Here is a 13734-nt window from a genome sequence, read left to right as displayed (position 1 = left end):
AATATCTTTATCTCTAATTGACATTTCGAATGCGTGTGCTGTTACAGAATCCATTTTTCTTAAGGCAATCGTTAATAATATGAAATCTTTAAGATCACCAATTTTTAATTGTTCTAAGGCTGACACTGCGGCGTTGAAGGATTCGATAAAAGAATTAAGCGAAACAGAGTTATTAATAGCGGGTTTAATATTCAATAAAATGGACATATAATGAGAACCTAATGCTCGTTGGTCTTGGTACTTATCAACTAAACTTTGCCAAATGCTGGCGTAGTTTTCTCCGGCTGGTACTATCCCAGTTGTTAGTCTTAAAGCGGGGCCTGACAATTTACCTATCAGATAATGTATCTTTTGGAAATCAGATAAACATTTTTTTATCGTGGATATTAGCTTTAAAACATTCATAGAAGCTTGGCCAGGAATCCAATCGGCCATCAAATGATTTAAGATCAATAGGTGGAAGGGGTATAGTAGACCTGACATCCTGGGTTTGCATACGAGAACTCTGCGACTGCGATTGCATTAACTGAGAACGAACTCTCTGAATGCGTGTGTAAATATCTTCAAACGCATTAACTTGGGAATAGTTGGGTACATACGAAGAATCATCATCAATTTTGTATTGATTTATCATATCAAAATTAGCAATAAATGCATCACGAATTACTGACAATGTCTCCGTATCCGCCATGAACGCCTCCGTAGAACGAAGTTCGGGACTAGAAATATTTATCTTTTTTGCGCAATCATGCAGCCTATTTATACGTTGAAAAGTGCAATTAATTTTAGCAACTAAAACAGTGACCTTAGAACTCATTTTTAAAGATGGCGAATAGCTTTATTTAATAGCAGCGTTTTACCTGAAATAAAACGCATATTAAAGTACTTACCTTATTCGAAGCTTATTATTGAGATAGGCACTTCCGTTTCCCGTCATTTTTACGTCATGTCCTACCTATTTACTCGAATATTGGTACTTCCGGCAGCGTCACCGTGCAGTGGCGCCCTCTATATCCTTAAAGTAAATTTAGTTTTTAAACCCTGGCGCCTGTATGGCTCATTGGATCGAAATTGAATGCACCAGGCAGAAATAAAAGATAAGCTTCGAATAAGGTAATTACTTTAATATGCGTTTTATTTCAGGTAAAACGCTGCTATTAAAGAAAGAAAAAGAAAGAAAAAAAAGTTATTATACATAGCGTAGAAAATTTCAAACAAAAACAGTTCCTCCATATAAATTAAATACTATTTTATAAGTATATCGTTACCAATAATTAACAAAAGAAAATCAATTCATGGGACTAAATAAGTGCGCTACATGTGGAGAATCATCTGCGGCAATTATTTGACGTTGATAAAATTTGTGAAATGTATTGGCTGATCGCCAATTCCCACGAGCTAATATATCATCCAAGGGATAATTCTTGATCCAGTTCTTTGAAGCCACTGCCGAACGCACGCTTCCTGGTGTTCCAGTAATATTGGCCTCAATAAATAAGGTTTTTATCCAACTAGATATAACAGTACGAGATGCAGGCTTAGGATCGCCTCTTAATGTAATAAATAATTCAAATAAATTATTAGTTTTTCTTCTATCATTTAATATAGCTATAGTTTTATCTAACCAAAATACTGGATTAAGATTATTATTGTCCGTATTATTTAGTAATTTCCACCCAGATTGTCTGTGTGAGCTATTGTCGGTTTTTGAACCGAATTGCGGCCATAATATAATATTATCGTTGTATTTAATACAATGTTCAGGATCAATTGTAAGCAACGTTAGGTCATGAACGCGACGCCCTGAACACAGGAGTAAAAGAACTGCAGTATGGCGCACAGTTTTAAAAATATTATTTTCGTTTACTATATAACTAGATAAATAAGAAATTAATTTACTAACATCCCAAATAGGTATCTTTGGGGACTTAGTTATGTTTGGGGACTTCAAGGAAATAGCTTTCAAGATATGTTTAACTAGGACATGAGAGCTATGCTTACTTGACGTTTCTACATTACATAAGATAGACACAACAGATTTACGTAAAAGAACTGTACTGTACAATAAGTTATGTAATAAGTAAAGGTCTCCTAAGAACTGTGCCAACTGACCACCTGTTGGATTTCTAGAGTCAACCTTGTTAGTATTAGCCCAGCTAAGCCATCGTTTCCAAGCTACATCGTATGTTTTTGAAGTGGATAGACGCCAGGAATTCTTAAGTAACTGACGCTGTTCAGGTGTCCAAGTGTTTAATGCCGATGACCACCCCCACATTTCCATATCTCTAGAATCAATTCCTCTACCTTGGGAGGTGGGCGACCTGTCGTTGTGTCTACTAGATACCGGTCCAGATTTTTCAGTGTGAATGGCGCTGCGAGTGATCGGGCTTTGAGGTCGGCTCGCCAGTATACCTTCTTCCAACGAGGCACCACTAGAAGAAACGTTCCTGTTGAATTGTTGAGGTGAGTAAGCATCTTGGGAATTAGAAAAGGTAGTGGAAATACCCAAGCCAGGGGATAATTCCAGGATTGGGTGAAAGCATCGTGATATACAGCCAGAGGGTCCTTCAAATCTAGTGTGACATAATTCAATACCACGTGAGCCCTGTGGGATGCAAATAGGTCTATCGCAGGCAATCCCCACTTCTTGAATACTTTTTCTACGCATTCTGGAAGCAGGTGCCATTCGGGAGGTTGACGGTGTCTCGACAGATGATCCGCGTGGCTGTTGAACCTCCCTGGAATGTAATGTATTGTAAAATGTATTTGAAATTCGTCTAGTATTTTCAGAATTTGATAAATTATTTCCAGCAATTGAACTGATTTTGTGCCTCCTTCTTTTCGCAAGTATGTAACGGCAGTTTTGTTGTCGCATTGTATGAGGATGGAGTTGCGACTCATCAGATGGCAATGACTTTGAAGTACACGCAATGTTGCAAGTAATTCCTTCTGGTTGCAGTGTAATGGCTCCTCGTCTTTCGACCATAGACCGGAGAGGGTAATATTGTCCAACTGCGCTCCCCAAGCTATATCTGACGCATCTGTTGTCAGGAACATTTTTGGTGGCGGATAATGAAGGGGTGTTGAGAAATAACAATTTTGAACCCACCATGTCAGTTCTTGCTGAATTAATTGAGATAAAGTATAGATCACCCTCGGATTGTCTGGTAACTTGCTCACGAATAGAAGCAGCTGACGATGATTGAGCCGGCCTCGAGGAACTACAAAGCTTGCGAAGTTCATGAGACCGATCAACTTTTGTAGTTCTCTTAATGTTCCTCTGTTGTGTTTTAGCACTTTGCTTACATTTTTTACAATTTTTTTTCTGACTTTTCTCTTGGTAAGCTCTTTTGGTTCTCCCATGGCCACCACTGTACTCCTAGAAATATCAAACTTTTTTGGGGAATTAGAATAGACTTTTTGAAGTTTATTTTCCAACCCAGATATTTCAATATGTTTACTGCCTTTTTTACTTGATGTTTCAGGATGTTGATATCTTGATGAGCAAGTAGAAAATCGTCCAGGTATACGACAATTCTTACATTTTGTTCTCTTAATATCTGTGCTACCCAATTGGTAAGAAGAGAAAATGTTTTGGGTGCGGTGTTTAGTCCCAATGGTAGGCACGTCATTTCATACAATTGGTGGTTGTAAACTAGACGTAGGAATCTCCTGTGAGATGTTCGTGTTTTGAGATGAAAATAAGCCTGTGAAAGGTCTATTTTGCAGAGCCAATCTTGAGGTTGTAAAAAATCTGGAATGCGGTACATGTTTATTAGATGGAAGTGATCTGTTATTATAAATTTGTTTAAAGCTTTTAAATTGAAGATTGGACGAGCTGTGCCATCTGTTTTTAGTACATGAAACATTGGGGAGATGAAACTTGGTGAAATAGAGACTTTCTTTATTATTCCTTGATGCTCCATATTGGATAATATTACTGACATCTCTTTCGAAGTAGGAGTTTGATATGGACATTTCTTCAGATTTGGTTTTATTAGCGGAGGTATTTGAGAAAAGGGTATGCGATATCCTTGTATTAATTGCAGGATGACCTTTGGTGCTCCCATTAATTTCCATTGTGGATAAAAATGTGCTAATTGGCCTGCTTTGAAGTGTTGCGAGTCATTGTTTATAATGCCTTTTTCTCCCTCTGGATGCCCGAGGGGGAGACTGTCGGCTTCGATCACAATGTCCTTGAGTACCGGACCGCGAGCCACGGTTACGAAATGTGCCTCGGTTATGAAATGATTCTCTTTCTGATGTGCTTGGCTGATTAAATTGAAAGTCTACATTATATCCTTGAGCATGACCCTGGTAATGTGGGTATCTTCCCCGGGAAGATTTATAATTAGTGCGTGATGTGTTAAAATCAAAATTATATCTCGAAGTACCACGCGATGGTATTACTTTAGACGAACCCGACCCCCGCGAGGGGTGGTAATATTTTACGCTGTGTCGCTCTTGAAACCTTGCATCATTCTTTGCAGGCCAGAATGCCTTGCAAACACCGCCAGCTTTTTCTAAAGCCGATGAGAAAAAGATCACTGTTAAATAAATTTGTTGTTGATGGCGGTATTTTGTTAAGGGATGCTTTAACAAGTGGATCTCGAATTTGTCTGAGAATAGTATCTCTGCGCATTTCAATACTCTCGGCTCGGTGTCCACACGCTAATTGCAAGAGGTCAGTGGATATTTTGTGTAAATTGCCTTTTAGAAATATTTGTTGGATCTTTTCATCTAATTTATTTAGACTTCCTTCTGGTGACTTTGACCATGTCACAAGTTGCCTTAAACTGTCTTGTAATGCTTCCTTTTGTTCGAGAATGCAGTATGTTATAGCTGCATATGATCTTTCTGCATATTTTAAGTTACATGAGGTGTCGTACTTCTGTACCTCTTCGTTGGTATCTAGATCAATGAAACCTGGAGAATGAATGTATTGCTTTTGGGTATCAGCATATCTAACTTCTGACCAAGAATTTTTCCCAGTTGCTGCACCTCATTAAGCATTTGTAAATAAATGTCTGGTGTTTTAAGGACAGGTTCTTTTAGTTTTGTTGTTATCTCAAAAGCAAAATCTTCTGGCGGATTCTGTATGCTATTATTATTAGATTGACTCTCGTTTGTATCAAAAATATCATTTCCATATAATTCACCACTAACCTCTGAACATATAGATGCTTCCTGGTCTCTGTCGTAGAAGGACCGGCGTAAGTCACCCACTTCTTTAAATAATTGTTGTATCATTTTTTCTGTCCGTCGTTTTTTAACTTTCTTGTTACATTTTCGTCGTGATCTTTTTCTTTTAGAATCATACGATGCATCAGACGATGACGTGTTCGTTGAGCTACAATTATTACATGAACTATTACTGCAATTACTTTTGCTTCGACTACGACGCCTTTTACGAGTCTTTTCACTTGGTCCAGCCACTATTTGGGCATTTGGAGAGCCCTCAATTGCACTCATACTGTAAGAGAAGCTGTAGATGAACACTTACTTGCTAAATGATTAGTCAAAAATAACTCACTGTTAAACTAGAGTAGAAATGTTTTTTTTTTTTAAATTAAAAATAAAAGGAGTAATTCCTAAACTGCGAGTACTTTAATATCTATAGAATAATCACAAAATTGCAATATCTTTCATTAGACATCTAATCGTTTGATTAAACAGGTAGGTACACAAAATTAGACCATAAAAGCTTAAATATATTTAATTTAAAATCAGAACCTGCAGGTTCAAAATTATATCGAACGGAAAACCCGTTAAATAAAATTACTGGAAATATGTTCATATTACCTTAGTTGCTATTTGAAGATTTTAATACTGGAGTAGCAAAGCTGCTGTACTCAGGTTACTTCGACGGGAAACAAAACACCAATGAGCCATACAGGCGCCAGGGTTTAAAAACTAAACTTACTTTAAGGATATAGACGGCGCCACTGCACGGTGACGCTGCCGGAAGTACCAATATTCGAGTAAATAGGTAGGACATGACGTAAAAATGACGGGAAACGGAAGTGCCTATCTCAATAATAAGCTTCGAATAACGGTCAAGTGCTTTAATTATAAATTAATTGAAGGGCAGTTATACTCAATAACTAAATTACCTATGTAAATAATAGGTACACAGGTGCGGCTTGTTACTATGCAATATAGAACATCGATATCTATTCGTATTACACAAATAACACGTTATTTGAGTTAAATAAGTATAGTTTTAAAAACTAATGCGAATGTAGACATGAAATAGGTTTGTAAATAATTAATTTATATTTACGCGGTTGTACGAAGTTTGTGTATTTTAAGCGGTTTGATATTACGATGTTTCGTATTAAGCGATTATACGAATAGCAGTAGAAGTGTATTATTATAGCGGTAGCGAATAGAAAAAAAATAGAATATCACGATCACGTGTAATTAGCGATAGGTTTCAAAATGGCGAATGCCGTGCGCTAGCGACGACAATTGTTTTGAACGCGTTTGTAGGTTTTTTAATGCTAATACAATGCGATGAAGGAATATATATATAGAAAAACGCGTTCTGGATCAGTTTTACAGGAATCCGGTTCGATTGGTACCATAAAATGATGTATTTTTTAGCCACACTGCAGTGATCGTAGGAAAAGGGAAATAAGGAACTCACCCAAATTGCACAAATTATAATATAGATGATCTGCGTCGGCGACTTGAAGCACTTGAAGTTTTCAATTACAATACACCACACTCGCGACACAAATACAGTTTGTTATAATATTTAAGGAGCTCCTTGATTTTTTAAAATTGATGCATGCGGTGGTTGTTTCACTTGTTAGATGGCGGCGAATAATGAATTGTTCATATTGTGCCGGGGAAAGGGGGCGGGAAAAAGCAGTGTGGCGGCTTACCAACTTATTATTATTTTTTTTTTATTTTATGGTTTTAGAAGACGCGCGAACACTAGGTTTGATATTTTTTCAAAAAAACGTCAGAATTAAACGAGAGTGGCGTAAACCGACGAGGCGTGTTGGTGCGGGGATGTCAGGGTAATTCTAGGTGGGGGAACAATGTTTTAGATGGAACTTATGATTTTTTGGATTGGACCGAAATATAGAATGAAAATTGACCGAAATCGGACCTAGGTTTTACTTAGAAGATAGTATGAGAGAACGACCGCTGAAACCGAAATTTGTAAATTGTTTGAAAATTTTCAGACTAAATTACTGATTTCAGAACAACTTGGTGATCCAGAGAAACGACCTACAGGCAGGTGAGGGTGATCACTAGCACTCAGAAGACAACAGAAGTTTCTGAAGCAGACGACCTGGTGAGTATTGAACGATGAAATGTTGTAATTTTTAAAAAGTTTTAGCAGAATTTTACTAAATGGGGCGATGATTATTCTTAGGTAATGGGATACGAAACGACCGGATGGAATCAACAACAAGAATAAGATTGCGGCTACTTAGGCACAATTTAGAAGAAACGATGCTTTAATTTAAGAATATTTAATATGAAATATTACCTCTTAGGTAACCTGGATTTGATATTTTTTCCAAAAAACGTTAGAATTGAACGAGAGTGGCGTAAACCGACGAGGCGTGGTGGTACGGGGATGTTAGGGTATTTCTAGGTGGGGGAGCAATGTTTTAGACGGAACTTATGATTTTTCGGACTTAGACCGAAATTTAGGATGAAAATTGACCGAAATTCTACCTAGGTTTTACGCTACTAGACGGGGGATACTGTAGGCACCCTAGGACAATAAAAGTCTTGGGTGAAAATTGAAGATAGTATGAAAGAACAACGGCTGAAACCGAAATTTGTAAATTTTTTGAAAATTTTCAGACTAAATTACTGATTTCAGAACAACTTGGTGATCCAGAGAAACGACCTACAGGCAGGTGAAGGTGATCACTAGCACTCAGAAGACAACAGAAGTTTCTGAAGCAGACGAGCTGGTGAGTATTGAACGACGAAATTGTGTATTTTATAGTAATTTTTAACGATTTTTAGCAGAATTTTACTAAATGGGGCGATGATTTGCAATGATTACTTTTAGGTAATGGGATACGAAACGACCGGATGGAATCAACAACAAGAATAAGATTGCGACTACTTAGGTACAATTTAGAAGAAACGATGTTTGTATTAAGGAATATTTAATATGCAATGACACCGCTTAGGTAACCTGAGTTTGATATTTTTTCAAAAAAACGTCAGAATTAAACGAGAGTGGCGTAAACCAACGAGGCGTGTTGGTGCGGGGATGTCAGGGTAATTCTAGGTGGGGGAACAATGTTTTAGATGGAACTTATGATTTTTTGGATTGGACCGAAAATTGACCGAAATCGGACCTAGGTTTTACTTAGAAGATAGTATGAGAGAACGACCGCTGTAACCGAATTTTTTAAATTGTTTGAAAATGTTCAGACTAAATTACTGATTTCAGAACAACTTGGTGATCCAGAGAAACGACCTACAGGCAGGTGAGGGTGACCACTAGCACTCAGAAGGCAACAGAAGTTTCTGAAGCAGACGACCTGGTGAGTATTGAACGATGAAATGTTGTAATTTTTAAAAAGTTTTAGCAGAATTTTACTAAATGGGGCGATGATTATTCTTAGGTAATGGGATACGAAACGACCGGATGGAATCAACAACAAGAATAAAATTGCGGCTACTTAGGCACAATTTAGAAGAAACGATGCTTTAATTTAAGAATATTTAATATGAAATATTACCTCTTAGGTAACCTGGATTTGATATTTTTTCCAAAAAACATTAGAATTGAACGAGAGTGGCGTAAACCGACGAGGCGTGGTGGTACGGGGATGTCAGGGTATTTCTAGGTGGGGGAGCAATGTTTTAGACGGAACTTATGATTTTTCGGACTTAGACCGAAATTTAGGATGAAAATTGACCGAAAATCTACCTAGGTTTTACGCTACTAGACGGGGGATACTGTAGGCACTGAAAATTTGAGATAGTATGAAAGAACGACGGCTGAAACCGAAATTTGTAAATTTTTTGAAAGTTTTCAGACTAAATTATTTTATTTATTTATTTTATTTAAACTCTTTATTGCACCAGACAAAGAAAACACACAAAATGATATAATACATAAACTGATACAAAAGGCGGTCTTATCGCTAAGCAATCTCTTCCAGACTACCAGTAGAGAAAGTAACATTAAGATAAGAAAATAGTAGGTGGTGCACGTAATGAACATAAATATACATTTGTACATAAATATATCTATTAATATATATATAATAAAATATAAACATACGTAAACATACATATACGTAAGAATGCGCGTATCATCAGTAAATATGAAGGGAAGTATGAGAAAGAGGACAATATGAACTTAAAACTAGCAAGTGACTGAATGCTCCGAATGCAAGGGGGAGTGCGTTTCATAACCTGACAGCCTGGACAGAAAAGGATTTAGAATAGAAGGAAGTGGAATGAGAGGGATATCTGAGAAGGAGGTTGTTAACATTACGCGACGGATAGCTACTGTTCTCACTGAGAAATGTGAAAGTGTCTTTTAGATAATCAGGAGTGTGGGGGTTAAAGAGAATGCTGAAAAGGAGTGAAAGGATGTGTAAGTTGCGACGAAGACGGATAGGGAGCCACTTGAGTTGAGTACGATAATGGGAAATATGATCATATTTGCGCAGACCAAATATGAAACGTATACATAAATTTTGAAGTCGCTCAAGTTTATTTAGTTGCTCTTCAGTGAGATCTAAATAGCAGGAGTCTGCATAATCGAGGATAGGAAGAAGTAAGGAGTGAGCAAGTGCAATTTTGGTTTCAAAAGGGAGAAAGTTACGCAATCTGTTCAAGCTACCTGTTGCCGCAAACATTTTTTTGCTGACCTCGGAGATTTGATGAGACCAAGACAAAGTACAGTCAAAAACAACGCCAAGATTTCTTACAGATTACTGATTTCAGAACAACTTGGTGATCCAGAGAAACGACCTACAGGCAGGTGAAGGTGATCACTTGCACTCTAAGACAACAGAAGTTTCTGAAGCAGACGACCTGGTGAGTATTGAACGATGAAATTGTGTATTTTATAGTAATTTTTAACGATTTTTAGCAGAATTTTACTAAATGGGGCGATGATTTGCAATGATTACTTTTAGGTAATGGGATACGAAACGACCGGATGGAATCAACAACAAGAATAAGATTGCCACTACTTAGATACAATTTAGAAGAAACGATGTTTGTATTAAGGAATATTTAATATGCAATGACACCGCTTAGGTAACCTGAGTTTGATATTTTTTCAAAAAAACGTCAGAATTAAACGAGAGTGGCGTAAACCGACGAGGCGTGTTGGTGCGGGGATGTCAGGGTAATTCTAGGTGGGGGAACAATGTTTTAGATGGAACTTATGATTTTTTGGATTGGACCGAAATTTAGAATGAAAATTGACCGAAATCGGACCTAGGTTTTACGCTACTAGACGGGGGATACTGTAGGCACCCTAGGACAATAAAAGTCTTGGGTGAAAACTGAAGATAGTATGAGAGAACGACGGCTGAATCCGAAATTTGTAAATTGTTTGAAAACTTTCAGACTAAATTACTGATTTCAGAACAACTTGGTGATCCAGAGAAACGACCTACAGGCAGGTGAAGGTGATCACTAGCACTCTACGATAACAGAAGTTTCTGAAGCAGACGACCTGGTGAGTATTAAACGATGAAATTGTATATTTTTTAGTAATTTTTAACAGAATTTTACTAAACGGGGCGATGATTTGCGATGATTACTTTTAGGTAATGGGACACGAAACGACCGGATGGAATCAACAACAAGAATAAGACTGCGACTACTTATACACAATTTAGAAGAAACTATGTTTCAACTTAATAATATTTAGTATCGAATGAGGATGGTGTCAATCGTCGGATGGGGGATGAGCTGTTGTCGAGAAAAATACTCAATACTCAAAAAATTCTAAGTGCGGAGGGTGGAGTTATTAAGTTTTAACGGTTTTTTATAAGAATTTTACTAAATGGGATATTGATCTCTGATGAGGGTATCACTTTCAGGTAATGGGATACGAAACTAGACTGGATGGAACCAACAATAAGAACGAGGTTGCGACTACAAAGGTACACTTTAGAAAAAACGACGTTTTAATTTAAGAATATTTAATATGAAATGTCACCGCTTAGGTAACCTGGGTTTGATATTGTTTAAAACGAAACGTCAGAATTAAACGAGAGTGGTGTAAACCGACGGAACATTGTGGTGATGGGATGTCAGGGTATCTCTAGGTGGGGGAGCAAAGTTTTAGACGGAACTTATGATTTTTCAGATGTAGACCGAAAATTAGGATAAAAATTGACCGAAATTCTACCTAGGTTTTACGCTACTAGACGGGGGATACTGTAGGCACCTAGGACAATTAAAGTCTAGGGTGAAACCTGAAGATAGTATGAAAGAACGACGGCTGAAACCGAAATTTGTAAATTAATTAAAAATTTTGAGACTAAATTACTGATTTCAGAACAACTTGGTGATCCAGAGAAACGACCTACAGGCAGGTGAGGGTGATCACTAGCACTCAGAAGACAACAGAAGTTTCTGAAGCAGACGACCTGTGGGCTAATTATCTAACTTCGTTCGCAACGATTTTCGTATGTAACGTAGTGAAAATGACGTCATCTGTCAATAATGCGATTATATTGACGCCATTTGACGCTGTCAACTAGCATTGCAACGTAAACGCAACTTTACATATCGATAAAAATTATGTCTGTTGAATATATCTATGGCCATACCATAAATAAATAAAAGTAAGGCGATGACAGGTGAACTGTCAAAATAGCGAGCGAAGAAAAGTCATTCAGAAAGTGACACACACGTGCACAAATGATTCATATATCTATAATTAATATTGTTAGTTGATTAAGATTATATAAATAAACATTCAAATAATACAGAAGGCTTTGATTTAAAACATGGTGGCAGCGGAAATTTGAGCACAATGGACACATCTCTAGCAAATATAGTTGAACAACAAACTGTGCTCTTGAGGTCTATGCAGGAACAAATCGCAAGACTCATACAAAATCCGCAACCGGGACCGGCGCAAAATATAAATGTACCATGGCCATCACCAATAAAAACAAATATAGATCCTGAAGATGCATTCAAAACTTTTTATTCGTCATGGAAAAACTATTGTCGCGCTACACAAATGGAGGAATGGTCGGCCGACCAAGAACCAAGAAAAGTTAGTATATTATTTAGTGCCATAGGTGAGGAAGCTTTAAAAAAATATGGTAATTTCGGAATTACAGACATAGACAAACAAACAAAAACGGCTGAAGATATACTACATAGCATAAGCTCAAAAATGGTACCTAAAAAAACATCATATACAATAGATATATATTTTTAAGCAGAGAACAAATGCAGTATGATAATTTTGAAGTATTCCATGCAGATTTATTAAAATTAATTGAAGATTGCGACTATAAAATATTTAAAGAGGAAATGTTAAGAGATAAAATTGTTTTAGGATTAAGAGACATATCATTAAAAAAAGAATTGTTAAAGAGAGATAACTTAACATTAAAAGAAACTATAAACTTATGCCGTGCAGCTGAAGCCACTGATAGACAAATGAAAGATCTGTCTGTGTCATCTACTTCAGAAATTAAAAAAGTAGAAGAAAAAAAGATTAAAAAAGGCAAATGTAAATTTTGTGGAAATATTCATATATATAAAAAGGAATTATGCCCAGCCTGGGGCAAACAATGTGAAAATTGTAAGGGCAGAAACCATATGGATAAAGTGTGTAAAAAAAAGAAATCAATAAAGATGGTGAAGAATGTGACTGACAATGATATCATTGATCTGACTGATTCTGATACAGATATTGAGTATATTATTAATAAAATTACAAATAATACACATAAAAGTGCAGCAAAATGTGTACTAAATTATTTAGTCAATAATAAATGGAAAACAACAGAATGCCTCCTGGATACAGCTGCTGATGAGTGTCTTATTGGTCTTCAAAATGCCCAACAAATGTTTGGCAAAGACTATGTTAAACAAAAGATACGACCAACTAAGAAACATCTGTTCAGTTTTGGTGGACACCATATTACTGTGCAGGGGGAAATAGATATTATGCTAAAAACACAAACTAATAAAAACAATTACTCTCTAACATTCCAAGTTGTAGAAGATAATCATATTCCTCTATTGTCATGTAAGGCTTGCATCCACATGGGCATTGTAAAATTTTGCAAGGAAGTTATAAGTCACTCCCATGACAAAATATTAAATACATATGGATCACTATTTGAAGGCAGTGGGAGTTTTTCAGGTGAAATTGATCTAGAAATTGATCATGCAGTACCACCAGTAATTCAGAAGGCTCGACGTGTCCCTATAGCACTGCGACCAATGTTGAAGGAGGAATTGAGAAGATTAGAGGAGGAGGGGGTAATCACTAAAGAAGATAATCACACAGAGTGGGTAAGCAATATTTTAATCATTAAAAAGAAAGACAATTTTAGAATATGCCTAGATCCCATTCCATTGAATAGGGCTATACAAAGACCTAATTATCAGTTCACTACAATTGAAGAAATATTACCAGAACTAGGAAAAGCTAAAGTGTTCTCTACCTTAGACATTAAAAAGGGATTTTGGCATTTAAAGCTATCTGAAAAAAGCAGCAGGCTTACTACATTCTGGACTCCCTTC

Source organism: Achroia grisella, unplaced genomic scaffold (assembly GCF_030625045.1).
Source record: "Achroia grisella isolate CSIRO2021 unplaced genomic scaffold, CSIRO_AGI_Agris_v1 utg402, whole genome shotgun sequence".
NCBI classification, from domain to species: domain Eukaryota; kingdom Metazoa; phylum Arthropoda; class Insecta; order Lepidoptera; family Pyralidae; genus Achroia; species Achroia grisella.
This window is presented reverse-complemented; position numbering follows the sequence as displayed.